Below are 18,347 nucleotides of genomic sequence, written 5' to 3'. Positions count from 1 at the left end.
GGGATGTGTGCTTGTTGATTGTCCCATCTCTTTTATGTAGCACAGGACTTGGAATATAGGAGATAGTAAATAAATACTTAAGTTATTGAATGAGAATAACCCTTCCTCCCTATATCTAAATAATTACCAAGTCCATTTTATTTTACCCATGAAATAGATATTTAGTATGTTCTTTCCTCTCTACCCCTGTTCTATTGTCTGGAACACCTCTATCATCTCTTATCTAGACTTTTGAAATGATATCTATATCCAGCCCCCATCTTTCCCATTTCTCCAAATCATTCATCTTGAATTAAAATTAAAATTAAAATATTGGTAAATCCCTTTAAGGGCTTTATATTACCCACAGGGTGATCTTTAAGTCCTTTTTCACTGGGACAAGGCTCTCTGTGGCTGGGCCCCTGCCTAACTCTTAGTGTCAGCTCATATCACCCTCCTACACTTATGCGAGATACCAAACATTTTAATTTCTCATATATACTATGAGTTATATTTATATACTGAATGAGTTCTTAGCCTAGTCTGGAGAAGGGATCAGAGAAGAATTCATGTAAAAGAAGACATAGTGGAGAGGTCAACAGATTATAAGAATTAGTGAGAAAGAATTCAGAGCCCTTTCTGATCTTAGTTAGAATTTTTCAAATCTAACAAATTATTGCCTAAAGTGTAAGCCAAATGTTTAATAAAGATTAGGCTATTCTGTCTGGCTGCATAAGCCTTCATTCATTTACTCATACAATAATTATTAAGCGCTTTATGTGCCAAGCACTGCGTTATACACTAGAGAGGTGAGCAAATCAGGCGTATACCCTGATCTCATAGAATATAGATAAGGTTATAATTTAGTTATATTTAAAGCCTAGTACCTAAGGGCTTAATTGTAGGACCAGAAGAGATGAAACTGAAAATTCCAAAGATGTATCTTTAGCCTCTTATCTAGGTGACTGTTGTGTTAATTAAATAAGGAATAAATAATAATTTACTTCCCCACTAGATGTGGTGAGAATAACTGATGCTTTTAACTCTTTGCCAATGATGCAATCATATAGATGAATTATAAGAGATCATTTTTTTTTTAGGAATTATTGTAATAATAGTGAATAGACAGTTTTAACTCCAAGCTTTGAGTCATTTGAAGAAAAATCTTAAAGTGTTTTAAATTCATGTTTATATCATCTCAGGGCTTTATTAGAAAGGACGGATGCTTGCTATTCCCTTTCAACAATAATGCAGCACCATAAGAGGCTTAACACATCCTTAACAACTTCTCTTGTCATCTTAGAAGCTCTGCTGGATACAAAATGATGTGGTTTCAAGGCTGGAAAGTTCTTTAAGGTAGATTGAGACACAAAACTAGCTCTGAAAATTCCTGGTTTTGATTTATCAAGAAGCTTTCAGATAATTTTAGATGCCATCCAGGTAAACAATACAGATAAAGTTTAAAGCTCTCCTATTTAGCTGAAGTCATTTAATATAGATCTTAATTCGTAAATGTTCAAGTTGATTTATGAATACCAAGAACATATCTAAACAATGTATCTTCTACTCTTCTGGAAGTACTTTATGTAATATCTGACAGGATGAATTTACTGTATTGTTTCAATTCATAATTGCAATATCCAAAAAGAATTTTTTACTAAAACCTTTCAGAATATCAATTCCTTATTCAATATTTGCTCAATTACAAATTTACTTCAAGATTTTTATGCTTTTAATTGATTCCTTGGGAAAATATCCTAATTTTTTTTTTTAAATTTAAATTCTTTACTGTTTCAAGTATGTCTCCTTTGCCCCGCATTGAGCTTTCCCAGCTGCTCCCACCCCTTAGGACATGCCCTCACCCTCCAGCTCTCTGTGTTCCTCAGTTATGCTCATATGCATTCATAAAAGTCCTTGGTTGATCCCAAACCTCGCCTCTCCACCCCCTATTCCCCTGCCTTCCCTCTTAGGTTCTGTTCCATGCTTCTATGACTCTGGCTTTATTTTTGTTCATCAGTTTAGGTAGTTCTTTATATCCCACAAATTAGTGAGATCATGTGATATTTATCTTTCTCCAACTGGCTTATTTTGCTTCACATAACGCTCTCCAATTCCACCCATGCTGTTGCAAATGGTAAGAGTTTCTTCTTTTTTACAGCAGCATAGTATTTCATTGTGTAGATGTACCTCTGTTTTTCAATCCACTCATCTGCTGATGGGCACTTAAGCTGTTTCCAAATCTTAGGTATTTTAATTTGTGCTTCTATGAGCATAGGGGTGCATATATCCTTTATTTATGTGATGTATCAATTTGCGGATATTATACCAACCGTGCATCCCCATAATAAATACCGCTTGGTCATAGTGTATGATCTTTCTAATGTAATGCTCAATCTGATTTGCTAGAATTTTGTTGGGGTTTTTAGCATCTGTGTTATCAGGGATACTGGCCTGTAGTTCTCTTTCTTTGTAGTGTCTTTATCTGGTTTTGGGATTAGGGTAATGCTAGCTTCATAGAAAGATCTTGGAAGTGTATCTTTTTCTTGAATTTTTTGGAATACTCTAAGAAGGATAGGTTTTAGTTCTTTGAATCTTCGGTAAAACTTCCCTGAGAAGTCAGGGCTTTTGTTTACTAGAAGTATTTTTATTATTTGTTTCAATTTCCTCCATAGTTATTGGCCTATTCATGTTTTTGGGTTTTTTTTATTTTTTTTATTCTTCCTGATTGAGATTTGGAAGCTTATATTTTTCTAGGAATATGTTCATTTTATCTATGTTATCCAGTTTGTTGGAGTAGAGTTGTTCATAGTTTTGGGTTGTTTTTTTTTTTGTTGTTGTTGTTTGTTTGTTTGTTTGTTTTATAATCCTTAGTATGTCTCTGGGGTCAGTTGTTACTTCACCTCTTTCATTTCTGATTTTGTTTTTTTGGTCCTCTCTGTTTCTTGGCGAGCCTGGCTAAATCAACAAACAGTAACCCAATCATTGTTTAATAGCATGCTATTTAGCCTCCAACTTTGATTTTTTTCCACTGTTTTTATTGTAGTTGATTTCTAATTTTATGCCATTATAATCTGAGAAGATGTTTAACATGATTCCTATCTTCTTGATTTTGAATAGACTTTGCCTGTATCCTAATATGTGGTCTATCTTTGAAAATGTCCTGTGTGCTCCTAAGAAGAATGCGTATTCTGTGGCTTGGGGGTGAAATCTTCTGAAGATGTCAATTAGTTCCATCTAATCTAGTGAGTCTTTTAGAATTGATGTTTCTTTGCTGATATTTTGTTTAGAGGATTTATCTAGTGGTGTCAATGAGGTATTAAAGTCCCCATACTATGATTGTATTGCTGTCAATCTCTCCCTTTATATATTTCAGAAGATTTTTTGTGTAATTGGTTGCTTCTGTATTGGGTCTATATATTTTTACTAGAGTTATATCCTGTTGTTGAATTGCTCCCTTTTGTATTATGAAGTGGCCCTCCTTATGTCTTGTTATGGCCTTCACTTTGGGGTCTATTTTATCAGATATAAGTATTGCTGCCCCTGCTTTTTTTCTCATTTCCATTTGCCTGAAAACAATTTTTTCTATCCCTTCACTATCAGTCTGTGTGAGTCCTTTGTTCTGAGGTGAGTCTTTTGTAGACAGAAAATATGAGTCATGTTTCTTATCCTTTTAGCTACCCTATGTCTTTTGATTAGAGCATTTAATCCATTTACGTTTAAGGTTATTATTGATAGGTGCTTTTTTTGTTGCCATTTTTGTTCTTTAAGCCTGTGTTCCTTCTCCCTTTCTATTTCTTCTTTTTATGAAATATGCTAAATCTTTTAACAAGTGCCCATTTTCTTCATGGGGAAATTAAACATATATAGCCACATCACTACATAACACATAAAGAGTGGATAATACATGCTTTGCTAGAAAAAAATCGGCAGTAAGAGGAAGATTCATAATGGAGGAGAACGATGAAATAGAACCTATCCATGTTCTCAGATGGGCATCAGTGCCAAACATCGGCAGAGATCGAATGATTGGTTATTGGACATCAGAGAAAGAAAAGGAGGTCCAGAAACTGGAGAATCAAACCTAGTGCCAGGTGTGTAACCATGGTTACTAAGGTTATTTAATGTTATTTGACAAGAAAAAGCAAGGCATCAGGAATCCAGTCACAATTAGGAGTATATGGTATGAAATATTAGTAAAAAAAAAAACAAAAAAAACCACCAAACAAACAAAAAAAAAACACCATGCACACACACATGATTTAGAAATAGAAATTAGAATAGAATTATGGCTTGCAAAGCAGAGAAAAATGAAATTCCAGGAAAATCAATATTCTAACATTAGCACAACTGCCGCTACCATCACCCCTTCAGCCCTTTTGAAGATGTACGTTTATTGTAATATAAAGATTGTAATGCCTAAATTTTGATTCAGCTGATTAGTTTACCAGCTTTACACATCAAATGCACTAATCAGGGCCAGGAAGCTGCACTATAAGCTTACAAAGCTTTCTCAGTATTTTTTAAAAATTCAGAATCGTTTGCGGCGGTATTTTTCTCATTCTTTTAAAACTAGTAAGGTGAAGTAAAATCTACTTGATACACAAAAGTTTCAACATACAGTGAGATAGAAGGAAGAGGGGTTGAGTTTGAGTGAGGTTGTAACATTTAGATTGTTAGTAAAGATGATATTTGTAGTTGGATTTAGCTGAGGGTTACCTGGTCCAATGAAACCTAATAATGATTATATTTTATGTGTTACACAGCTTTCACTGATATGAAAAAAGAATTGTGTTTATAGTCACTTTAAATCTCTTAGAGCATGACTCTGCTTCATATATTCATTCAGGGGCGGTAGAAGGAATAACATGAAAAAGTCTAGACAAAAAAGAGCTGGGAGAGTGGTTCTAGAGAGAATCTGTTGTGTACTGTGGGCTAAGTGAGCCGAATGTTTTATCGAGCAAATTTTCATAAGTGAAAAGAAGTAAGCCAATGATATAGGCTGAGAATAGGAAAAGTTTAACTCTAAAAAAGAATAACCATGGCAACTAGGATGAATAGACACACATAAGAGACTCCTACTTTTGTGAGGTCAAGCTAGCACAGAGTCCAAGAGCTTATGGTAGATAAATGGGGAATATAGAGAAAGCTCTTCAGAGGTTCAGGGGAAGGTCTAAGCAAGAGTGGAAAATCAGTCTTATACTTGAGTACAGGAAGATAGAAAGTGAAGAGACAGGAGTCAGGGAGAGTGTACCTAACATAGGAAATCATGCTTTTTCAGTGCAACTAGAGATAAGAAAATGGACTCAAGTGATACAGTCACTTTTGGATAGCTAGCTATTGGAAATGGAGGAATAAAATAACACAAAAATTTTAAACTTTGTGATTGGAAGAATGATTATGGAAAGGTTAGTGGAGCCAGAAGATTTATTCGGTTCAGGACCACTTAAGAAAGTGGCTTGCCTGGTTGGTGTGGCTCAATGGTTGAGCATCAATCTATGAACCAGGAAGTCAGTGTTCGATTACCAGCCAGGGCAAATGCCCAGTTTGCAGGCTCAATCCTTAGTCGGGGGCATGCAGGAGGCAGCCAATCAATAATTCTCTCTCATAATTGATGTTTCCTTCCTCTCTGAAATCAATAAACACAAACACACAATAAACAAACAAACAAAAAATAAAAGTGGCTGAAGGGTAGGTTTATGCAAGCCTTAATTCTAAATGAAGTATTGTGTATTTTATTTTGCAGGCCATGAGGAACCAATGAAGATGTTGAGCGTGAAAATAATGTATGCAGGAATGGTTTTGTAAAATTCATGTGCAAGATAGATTGAAGAAGAAAAGTTCCAACAGGTAGAAAGACCAATGGGAGTTTATTGCAATATTCTATATATTATATTACATATATATACCATAATATTATTTATAGTGTATAATATATAAACACTTTTAGAAAGTTAAGTTAGCTCTAATTTGTTTCCTTCCTTATTTCATTTTTTCTCTATCTTCTTCCAGAATGAATTGAAAATGCTTATATCTCATCATCTAATTTCTACATTATTCTTTTCTCCCTAGTTATTTAGCCTGTTTGATATTTTAACACAAACAATCCAGTTAGAAAGATAAACTAATATTGTCTCTGAAAAAAATTAGTTATTTTTTATCATTTTTTTTTTTTTTTTTTTTTTACTACTTTCACTATGCTAGTACCGTTTTCTTTGATCTATGATTTTCAAGGACCATTTAACAGTTTAAAGGTTAAAATTTTTAGGACTTGAGTGAAAATCTGAACAGGAACAGGATCAAATTTTTAAAAGAAAAATTTGGAATAGTTTTAATGGAACTTAACATCTATGACTACACATGAATTAGTGAAGACCTTGAATAGGGAAGTGGCCATGAAAATGGAGAGGAAGTGACACATTTGGCTATACTTGTGGACTAAGAGGATTTTAGAAAATACAGAAAAGCAATGATTACTTTTGAAACTGGAAGGTTAGGAGAAAAAATATCAGGCATTTCAAAGAAGTTTTATTTTATATGTAAATAAGTAGATTTGGCTTCATATTGGATATCAGAGTGGCAATATCCAAGCAACAGACCTGGAGCTCAGGGAGGAAATTAATAGTGACCTACAGATTTGAGAATCATTTCTATAAAGGCTGGTGAATTTTCTGAGGACATGGAGAGTTAAAAGACAGCATATCTATAAGGAAATGCACCTTACTATTATTTCAAAATCTGTAGCAAAATTATTCCCCTGGTGTTTGAATTGGCACATAGTCATTCTGATAATGGTGGAATTTGTGTAATAGTTTTTCATGTGAAAGCTGACACTAAGATAAGCAGTTGCATGCATCATGCATCATTGCAGTTCAACTGACACATATCTGTCCAGAAAAACCAGAATTTTGAAACAATAATGAAATAGTTCAATGTGTGTCATATGCTTCCAAATCTGTTTTTTTTTTTTTTTTTTTTTTTACAAATGAGGTCAATGTAAGTGAAATTAGATTAACTCACTCCAATATACTTATCTCACTGTAACACAAAATATAGATTCAAGAAGATCTACTACTCTTATTCATTAAATAACATCAAATCCAATTGTGTAATGTTATAGTTATGCTTCAAAATAATGGGAAAGCAAGCAAAATTATTTCTTAATGTACTCACAAATGCCTGACAACTAAAAAAGAGCCTTGATTTACTATGACACAATTACCAAATTACCTTGTTTGACATATTTTTGTACTTCATTTTAACTTAATGTAAATACTCACATATCTATCTTTTCCAAAATATAAATGTATTGAAATCCATTATTATTCTTTGTTTCTTTTTTAAAACTAAGTTTAGCAGTATTATTTATCACATACTTATTTAAATAATTTGAGCTGTGAGAACTTTAATGTGAGAGTATATTCTTAAATAGAATTATAGCTTGGCTTCTTTCAAGAGGAAAATTGATAAGTTTTACCATGGAGCTTATATTTTATATCTAATTTCAGTGTACTGTAGAGGAACATTTTTCCATCTTAATAAAAAATCATTACAGAGCTACAGTTAAGTATAACTTAAAAACTATCACATTATTACTATAAATAGTTTAGGAAGTTAGACTCAATAATAGGGATAAAGATCTACTATGTTAATATTTAGGAAACTAGGTAATATATCATTAACAATGATACTAATCAAGGGGGATGGGGCTCTATCTTGTTCTAGAAAGGTCTTCTTGCCTAGCCTTGATTTAATTGTACTCTGTGCATAAGCAGTAACCTCATTTGGGTCATGAATGTGAATCAAAAGGGTAGAAAATACCACATTTGACCTTGCCATAATGGCAAAACTTTAGATATTCAATATTGTATTGCTTATTGAATGTGCTAATTTCACTTGGAGATAATATAACTGCATTCATCTTAAAAAAACATAAATGAATAATGAATTATATCAAAAACAAGCATTTGAATCATATTTTAGGTTTTAATGGCCTTAAATTGAGTTAAATAGAGGCAATGTGAGTAAATTACACTGACAAAGAGTAAATTTATGATGAGATTTAACTACATTCTGTTACAAATTGTGCCTGGAGAATTTTATAGTTTTGTTTTCAAGGAGGTAGAATTAATAGGAATTACATCAGGAATACCAAGCATTATGAGGTCAAGGAATCTCAAATTACTGTTATGATTCTTTTCTGCTATCTAGTAATGATCCGTTGTTCAAGTAAAGAGACTGTTAAGTATCAATTAAGAATTATAGTTGATAGAACTTAACATGAACTAACAGTAAGGAGTGTCTCAAGATATTAATGCCCCTTTTGATTTTATAAAAGTTTTAAAAAGAAATAGGTTTGAAAAAAAAAGAACTAATAATTTTCACGAACTACATGTGGCTCAAACACATCTCTATTGTTCTGTGTAGACCTGGGAGATAGACTCAGAGCAGCAGTGTTGAGCTTGAATAGCTCTGTAGGAAGGCAAACAGGAAAGTAACACATAAAAAATTATTTTAAATATCAGTTCGGAAGGAGAAAAGTGGTGGGACCAAGAGAAAAGCCATCAGGAAGCACATGTGCTTAACTCACAGTTAATCCTGCCTTGAAAAGAAATACAATCTTTTGAGGTTCATGGAGAGGTTCAAGCAAAGTTGAATGAATTCATTCAAAAATGTTGAATATCATTTTCTGCATCAAGCAGATGTGGACATGAATTATATATAAATCACATGTAATACAAAGATTGTATAATTATTTATATTGCATTTAATACATTTATATAAAAATAATATATACTAATAAAAGAATAATATGCTAATTAGACAAGGAGACCTTCCAAACGTCTGTCCAGACAAAGCCATGGTAGCAGGGCCAAGGCAGAGGCGGTTAGGGGCAATCAGGCGGGCAGGGGAGAGAAGTTAGGGAGATCAGGCTGGCAGGAGAGGGCAGTTGGGGGTGATCGGCAGGCGAGCAGAGAGGTTAGGGGCGATCAGGCAGGCAGGCAGGTGAGTGGAGAGGGTGCAGGCTGGGCTGAGGGAACCCCCCCTTCCTCCTGTGCACAAATTTTGTGCATCGGGCCACTAGTATAATTAAAATCATATTTCTTATAATTATTATGTTTATTCATCTCTATATATGGATGTAGATATATATCCATACAAAGACATTATGTATATTAAGTTCTCTTTTAAAATATAAATTTAACTAAAGGCCCTATTTCATCTTATTCAAATTTTTTTCATTGATTTTTTTTTTTTTTTTTTAGAGAGAGAGAAAGAAGAAGGGAGAGACACAGAGAGAAATATCTATTTGTTGTTCCACTTTATGCATTTATTGGTTGATTCTTGTATGTGCGCTAACGGGGGATTGAACCCACAACCTTAGTATATTGAGATGATATTCACCAGGGCTTCATCATATTTAAATAGCTGCACTTCTCTAGCATATCCATTTTATCTTAGAAACTTTATCTGAGCCATTACTGAACCTCCCAACTAGATTATAAAGTACTAGAGGCCCAGTGCACAAAATTTGTGCATGGGGGGTGTCCCTTAGCTCAGCCTGCACACTCTCCAATCTGGGACCCCTTTAGGGATGGCCAACTGCCTGTTTAGCAGTTGGATATCCCTCTCACAACCTAGGACTGCTGGCTTCTAACTGCTCGCCTGCCTGCCTTCCTGATTGCCCCTAACTGCCTTTGCCTGGTCACTCCTAACTGCTCTCTGCTGCAGGCTTGATCACTCCCAATTGCCCTCCCTTGCAAGCCTGGTCCCTCCCAACTACCATCCCCTGCTGGCCACCTTGTAGCGGTCATCTTGTGTCCACATGGGGGCAGCCATCTTTGACCACATCAGGGCAGTCATTTTGTATGTTGGAGTGATGGTCAATTTGCATATTACTCTTTTATTAGATAGTATAGAGACCTGGTACACGGGTGGGGGTCAGCTGGTTTGCCCTGAAGTGTGTCCCAGATCAGTGTGGGGGTTCCGTTGGGGCATGGTGTGGCCTGATCAAGGGGCCTGTGGTGGTTTGCAGGCCAGCCATGCCCCCCAGTGACCCAAGTGAAGGCCCTGCTATCTGGGATTTATTTATCTTCTATAATTGAAACTTTGTAGCCTTGAGTGGAGGAGGCCAACACAGACCAGGGCTGCAGAAGCTTGGCTTCCTCTATTGCCAGGGGCAACTCAAGCCTCCTGCTCTCTCCATGAAGAAGAATACAGTACACATTTATTGTTAAATGAAAATAAAGGAAATTTATTACCTGTATACGGTACGGTAGTACGGTAGTTGTCAACACAAACCAGACAAACTGTGAATCCCACAGTATCAAGAATTTATTCATTTATTCAGAGAGGGAGAAAGAAACATCAATGATGAGAGAAAATTGTTGATTGCTTCTGCATGTCTCCTAATGGGGATCAAGCCCACCACCCAATCATGTGCCCTTGACCAGAATGGAACCCAGGTTTGGGTTCTACAGGCCAATTCTCTATTCACTGAGCCAAACCAACTAGGGCAACACCTGATTGTATTTTTGTTGTATAAATTCTTTTGGTAAATTTTGGAATTCCAATTGTGTCAAACTATGGCTGTGTATCAGTTTTCTGTTGTTGTTTCCTTCCCCTGTATCTAGTTTTCTTTATTTTTCTTTCTGTCTTCCTTCTGCCCCACTCCTTTCCTCCCTTCTTTATTCTCTTTTTCTTTCTCAGAGGTTGTGGGGTTCTCTTTACCGGCTTATAATTATCAATATAAGTTTATTAGAGGCCCAATGCACCAAGACTCATGCAAGAATGGGAAGAAAAAAAACACTCACAAAAACACACCAGCAGTCAGTAGACCCAGTTAGCAAGCCAAAGCAAGAGAAGAAAGACGCCTGTGGTAGTCGTCATAGTCTAAACATTCTGCTCACAGTGCCAGTTGATGTGGCCACACCATCATAAAAACTCCAACTCAGTCTCCTTTCTTGTCTCTTGGTAGCCATTTTCAGACTTGGAACACATGTAACTCTCCCCAGAAAGCTTCATTATGTAAGTAATGAACATTTTTATTCTCTCTTTGTGTGTGTGTGTGAGAAATCATCAGACTTGATATCTGAACCATATTTTTCATGGGGTCCTCACTTTTTCTGCAGAATGACAACAACAGTTGGTCTAGAGAGGGACCTGAGAAGGTGCATTTCAAACAAGCTCTCAGGTACAGTCAGTGGTGAAGGTTCATAGACAACACGGTTTGTGTAGCAAGATTATTGAGTCCTTTTATTGTTTTAGGACTTAAGACACTGAATAATTTTATATTTTTAATGGTAAAATATATACGGTATGATAAAATGGTAAAATGGTAAAAATCATATAATTTTTAGGATAACTACAAAAGAAACAGCCAAAATAATTTAATATTGAATAAAAATAAAATAGAGGAGTAAAAATAGCATATAAAAAGCAAGATAAGTAAAATGTAACAAATGTATCCAAATATAACAAATCTAAATATATAAGTGTCTACAGTTAACATAAATGGATTAAACTGGACAGGTGAATTACAGTAGTTTATATGTTACTAGAGGCCCAGTGCATGAAATTCATGCACAGAGTGGGGGGATGTCCCTCAACCCAGCCTGCACCCTCTTCAATCTGGGACCCCTGAAGGGATGTTAAACTGCCTGTTTAAATGGGCAGTCGGACATCCCTCTCACAATCCAGGACTGCTGGCTCCCAAATGCTCACCTGCCTGCCTTTCTGATTGCCCCTAACAGCTTCTGCCTGCCAGCCTGTTCACCCCCTAACCACTCCCATGCCAGCCTGATTGATGTCTAGCTGCTCCCCTGCCAGCCTGTTTTCCCCCAATTTCCCTCCTCTGCCAGCCTGGCCACCCCTAACTGCCCTCTGCTACAGGCTTAATCACTCCCAATTGCCCTCCCTTACAGACCTGGTGCCTCCCAACTGCCCTCCCCTGCTGGCCATCTTGGGTGGCCATCTTGTGTCCACATGGGAGCAGGATCTTTTTACCACCTGGGGGCAGCCATCTTGTGTGTTGGAGTGATGGTCAATTTGCATATTATTCTTTTATTAGATAGGATAGAGGCCTGGTGCACAGGTGGGGGCCAGCTGGTTTTCCCTGAAGGGTGTCCCGGATCAGGGTGGGGGTTCCCTTGTGGTGTGGGGCGCCCTGAGTGAGGGGCTTGTGGTGGTTTGCAGGCTGGCCACACTCCCTGGTGACCCAAGAGGAGGCCCTGGTATCTGGAATTTATTTACCTTCTACAATTGAAACTTTGTAGACTGGAGCAGAGCTAAGCCCCTGCTCACTCCAGCTGCCACCATTTCAGAAGATATGTATCTTCTATAATTGAAACTTTTTATCCTTGAGTGGAGGCCTAGGCCAGCCAGGGCAAGTGGAAAGTTTTGCTTCCTCCTTTGCTGGGGGAAATCCTGGTCTGCTCTCTCCAGCTCCATGGCTGCCGCTGCCATTTTTTGGGGGATTTATCTTCTATAATTGAAACTTTGTATCCTTGAGTGGAGACCTAGGCTGGCTAGAGCAGGTGGAAAGCTTGGCTTCCATTGCTGGGGAAACCCAAGCTTCTCAACTGATTTCTGTGGCCGTACCCATCTTGTGGTTAATTTGCATACACACTCTGGCTGGTGGGCGTGGCTTGAGTAGAGTGTTGGTTAATTTTCATATTACTATTTTATTACCCTGTTTTCCTGAAAATAAGACAGTGTCTTATATTAATTTTTGCTCCCAAAGATGCGCTAGGTCTTATTTTCAGGGGATGTCTTATTTTTCCATGAAGAAGATACAGTACACATTTATTGTTAAATGAAAATAAAGGAAATTTATTACCTGTATACAGTACAGTAGTACGGTAGTTGTCAACACAAACCAGACAAACTGTGAATCCCACAGTATCAAGAATTTATTCATTTATTCAATGACAATCATGTCATCATCTTCTGGAACATCATCATAACAATCCAATTCCTGGATTTCCTGGTGAATTTCTTGTGACTCCATTTCTTTCAGAATCAGTGGACCAAATCTCTCATGTTTAGCAACAGCATTCTGAAGCAGAACCTAGGGGGGGCCTTATTTTTGGGGGGATGCCTTATATTTCACTCAGAAGGAAACCTGTAAGTAAGTCTTATTTTCATTTTTGGAGGATGTTTTATTTTCGGGAAGCACGGTAGGTAGAATTTTTGAAGAATTAGAAATGTAAGGACAAAAAGTAAAAGTTTGGGAAAAGATATACAAGCATGCAAACTAAAAAATAAAAATAAAAGCTAAATTACCTGTATTAATATCAGAAAAATGTATCTCTGATAAAAAGAATTTTCTGGTATAGAATATAAATGTATCTCTGATAAAAAGAATTTTCTGGTATAGAATATAAATTATATCTATATATATGATATAATTAAAACAGGCTAAATTCACTAGGATATGTAATCATTATAAATTTCTATATGCTTATAAAATAATCTAAGTTGTTCTTGATGAAAAGGTCTAAAAAGAACTCTTGATATATATAGTTGGTGGCAATGTAAATTGGTACAATTGACTTTGGAGGACATCATGACTTTATTTTAAAGTTTAACGGTCACATATAATTGATTGTTATATTCATGTGAATGAGTGAATCTAATTATATACCCTAAAATATATACTGTACATGTGCAAGAATATTTGTAGTGTTATTATTGTTTGTAATAGCAAAAGAGCTAAAAATGTCCTAAATTTTTATCAACAGAAAAGTAGATAAATTGTGGTATATTCATGCAATGGAATATTATGTAGCAGCAAAAACAAATGAATTTCAGCTATACATAAAAATATTATTTGTGAAAAATTCAAATAATTGACAACTAAATGTAATATAATTGCGCTCTTTTTTAAAAAATATATTTTATTGATTTTATACAGAGAGGAATTGAGAGGGATAGAGAGTTAGAAACATCGATGAGAGATTCATCGACCAGCTGCCTCTTGCACACTCCCCACTGGGGATGTGCCCACAACCAAGGTACATGCCCTTGACTGGGATCGAACCCGGGACCTTTCTGTTCACAGGCTGATGCTCTATCCTCTGAGCCAAACCAGTCAGGGCAAACGGCACTCTTATATACCTCAGAAAGAAACTAAAGCAAACATTGTTTAGGGGCAGATACGTATTTGAAAAACTATTATATTTTTAAAAATCAAGAAAAAAAAAGCATCCTAAAATCAGTATAATGGTTGCCTCTGGTGGCAGAAGGGTTAGAGAGGAGAGGAACACTTAGATAGATGATGACACATTTATTATGCTCTTATTTTTAGTTTGTGTGGTAGATTAATCAACATTCTTTTTACTATTATATTTAAGGAATACATGTTACTTATATTCTCTTATATGGGTCAGTTATTGTATTACGTATTTTAAATTTATAAATATATGGGTCATGTCTCATGCTTAACATATAGAAAAGAATAAAAAATTCCAGGTTTTAATGTTGTTATAAATAAATATAAAAATATTCAGACAATTAAATTTAATAATTGCCTACATTTCGAGAAAAATTAGCCTTTACTCATGGGAGAGTCCAGAGCAGCATGCGGGAAGCTTGGTGGAGTTGTGGGAAGAAGGATAACTGGAGATGAGGGCGTAGATGAGAGGATTCTGAAAGGGATAGCTAGGGGCTTCTGGAAGCAAAGAATGTAACATTTCCATCCATGTCTGCCTTATAGCACCACTCCCATGAAATGTTCAAATAACTTTGGGAAATTCTAAACTCTGCATTTAGCATTGATGCTTTGTCCATTTCCTTATTCACAATGTACATTAAGATAAAGAGCTTCACAAATAAAAGAAGGCTAAAGGAGTTCATCACCACCAAACCAGAATTATATGAAGGGGGTTCTTTAGGAAGAGGAAGAAGATAAAGATAAAAATATTGAACAACAAATACATATCAACAAGTGAATCTAAAAACTAAGGGAATTAAAAAATATGATGAACAATATTAACTGGTAAATATAATAGAATCAGAGGTATGGAAGGGGAGTGGCCTGACAATTCTCGGGGGAAAAAGAGAGTGGGGGGTGTGGGAAGAGACTGAACATAAACTGCACCTATGGATGAGGACAATGGGGTGGGGTGAGGAAAGGGCAGAGGGTGAGGTGGGAACCTGATGGAGGGGAGCAATGGAGGGGGGAAAAAAAGAGGAACATTTGTAATAATATGAACAATAAAGATTTATAAAGAAAAAAAGATTTTTTTTTAACAATGCTCATTAACATTTGTGAGAAACCTATTGGAGAACAAAAAATGAAGACCCACTTGGCTATATTTAGCTGAGCCTTGCTCAATTTGACCCTGGCCCTTTCCCCCTCTCCCTACCCCCATAACAACAACTCACAATTCATAGGACTGATTTTCTTTTAGCATTGGTATTGAGAGTCTGGTTTAAGAAGTTTAACCTAAAGCCAGTAGAGATGTAGGGCTAGGTGCCAGCCAGAGATCTGAGAAGAGGGGATATGGCGTGACTTAACCTGGGAAAGATTGTAAAAATTTAAACTTTGAAAGTTAAATCAGGTTTTCTCATAGTTTTCATGTATTGCTTGACATATTAAAATTCCTCTTTATACCTGTACCTTGCCCTTGGGGTAATTTGGATTTACTGCATGCTTCTAAGGGAATCATGTGTGTGCATGGTTGGTATGTGTGTGCGCGCACATGTGAGTGTGATGTGTGCCATTATTTTTTCTGATAAGTGAACTGACAGCAATATGTGGCCAGCCATATTCTTTGTAAACCTGAATTTTGGGATCTATTTTACTAAGGGGTTTGATGACCTGGAACAAACAGTTCAGCTGGTCAAGGATTTGGAAGAATGTAAGTGAAGAAACCAAAAGAAGAATCATACTTCCTGTGATGTGTGGTAAATGGAACATTTCAAGCTACTAATTTAAACCTCTGTGTTTTGGCCACATAATGATCCATTAAAAGTCATCCGAGGCTTCTTCTAACCTACTTTGCAATTGTTAGCTTTTTTGTGCTATATATATTATTTGAATGACCTAAGGTTGGAGGAACAACTGCTTCAAACCAAACAAGCTGGTGATTTAAAAAAAAAAACACAGAAATTACCTAAAATATTTCTGTCTTTCAATGCCCTGGGTCATGGTGTTCTATTGAGTGCGATCAGGCATGAGACAGGCAACTTCCAATTTTTTTTCTTTTTCACCTCTTTCGGCCCTAGATTCTAATAGAAACATTAATATTTTGTCAGTTATATACTATACTATGTTAAAAGCTTAGTGCTGAAGCATTATTTATCTCACTGTAAGGAAGTTAGGAATTTGGGCAAAATATATATTCTACAATAATAGAACAGAAGGATGTGAATGAATAAACCTAATTAATGTTCCTTGGTAATTTAATCCCCCCCCCCAATTACTATAAAGACCTTTACAGATGTGCTGTATAAACATTTTCTAAACTATATTCTCTAACTGTACATTGCTTAGCTGGTGTAAGTATTCTGTAACCAGAAATGTGATTGCAATGGATAAGTAGTGAAGATTTAGTTCATAGAGCAATATATAACTAGAGGCCCAATGCATGAAATTTGTGCAAGAAGTTCAGCCCTCTAAGCCCTGCCTGCCTCAGTTGGCCCTCGCAGCCCTGGCTTTGTCTGGAAGATCATCCGGAAGGTCATTCAGCTGTCTGGTCTTATTAACATATGCTTTTGTTAGAGGGATTTTTACACTTTAAATTATGTGAAAAAGGTGGAAAAAAGAATGATTGAGAAGGACTGTATCAAACAACTGAAAGGCAAATTATATATAACAAATTGTTCCAGTGTTAATTTTAAGTTCCCTTCCATCACCATGAGACAAGCTATGCCAAACTGAAGTGATTGCATCTGTTTACATTAAAAACATAGACTGATCCATTCTGGTTATAGTTTTGGTTTATATTTTAATTTTGTTCTTGTTATTCAGATTCTGCCAGTCTTATTCTGTGTGTCCTGGGCTGGTCTCAGCCACAAGCCTCTTGGGTCTCTTTCCATGAGTACAGCAGTCTTGTACCAATTGGAGTTTTCAGGTTGAATAATTGTTGACTACAAATGCTGGGATTGTCAGGTTTCGTTAAGAACTTGTTCACCAAAAAAATTCTCATTTTTAGCTTCTGAATTTCCTCAAAGTTTATTTTAGGAAACTTATTTTATCAATAGGAAAAAATATAAGTGCTCTGCATATTCCACCTGTTCATCATTCTGTTTTCTGCCTGGAATATTGCTTTTTTGCTGGGAAAATTAACTTCATTATTGACACTGACGTCTGAGCTGAAAATAGATCACCCTTAACCATGACACTTCCTGGTTAACATCATTGAATATCTCCCACTGGCTATTTATAATCCTTTTGTATCCAGTATGACATAGGCTACCCCCTCAGCTTTATTGTCTAATCTAGTCCTCAGACCACATAAAACGAGGTCCATTTTCAATTTAAGGAAATTGAAACAAAGAAATATTATGTCATTTGCTTCAGTTCCCACAGTTGATAAATGTCAGATCCTGGATTCTACTCTTACAGATCATCTGGCTCCAAGTCTAACTTCCCAACCTAGCATGTTGAACTTGCAGTTGTACTACTGTCCAGCTTGGCTATGTTGTGTTCATTTCCATGGCACTATATTTCTGTTTTACCAAAAACCATCTCAGCAAGGTCAAAGTCATTGATCTGGGCATTGAAGCTCTTACATTTAGAGCAGCTTCCTCTCTCCTTCTCTCCCTCACCCTCCTCCCGCTTTTTTTTTTCTCTCTTCCCCTACCCTCCCACCCTTCCTTCCTCTTTCAAAGATTTGCTTTTATTTTGATAAGAGCAATGTGCCAACACCACATGTATTTTAAGAGATAACCACATATTTGAGCTAGATTTGAAGGATGACTGAGATGTTTCCTGGTGAAGAGAGAAGAGATGAATTGGCCAGGTGAAGGGAGTAACCTGTAAAGGCATTGGCATGTGAAAGCACCTGGAACATTCAGACATATAAAAAGTACCTAAATCCACGAAGCTTCTTAAAAGTATTTGTCAGATTTTCAGTTATAAAATCTGAGTAATAATTAAATAAATATAGAGGAAATCCCATTGTGAGAAATTGACATGAAGCATAGAAGATTAATTGATTTTAGTTAAAGCAGACGTGCATACTACCTTCATTTTGAAACTAAAAGTTATTAAAATAATTTAAATTCTAGGGTACTAGATTTTAGCTGCTGAAGTATATTAAGCAAGAGATAAATATAATTGTTTCTTGGAATTTATATTCAGTTGTCTATTGGAGGCCAGAATGTATAAGGACATCCTCTTTAAAACTTATCCTCCAGTAGTT

The 18,347-nt window shown here is 36.0% G+C and overlaps 1 long non-coding RNA gene across 1 annotated transcript; it reads left to right on the top strand.

Annotated features, from left to right (window-relative positions):
* The first annotated feature begins 5,755 nt into the window (after positions 1-5,755).
* LOC311628634 lies at positions 5,756-16,424 on the top strand. Its single transcript, XR_014796037.1, has 3 exons — positions 5,756-5,826; positions 10,687-11,004; positions 15,788-16,424. It is a non-coding gene; the product is annotated as an uncharacterized lncRNA (long non-coding RNA).
* The last annotated feature ends 1,923 nt before the right edge of the window (positions 16,425-18,347 follow it).

This window comes from Pipistrellus hanaki, assembly GCF_964339955.1.
Source record: "Pipistrellus hanaki genome assembly, chromosome: 9".
In the NCBI taxonomy this organism is placed as follows: Eukaryota; Metazoa; Chordata; class Mammalia; order Chiroptera; family Vespertilionidae; genus Pipistrellus; species Pipistrellus hanaki.
Note: the sequence above shows the minus strand (reverse complement) of the source record. Positions and strands in the feature narration are given on the sequence as shown.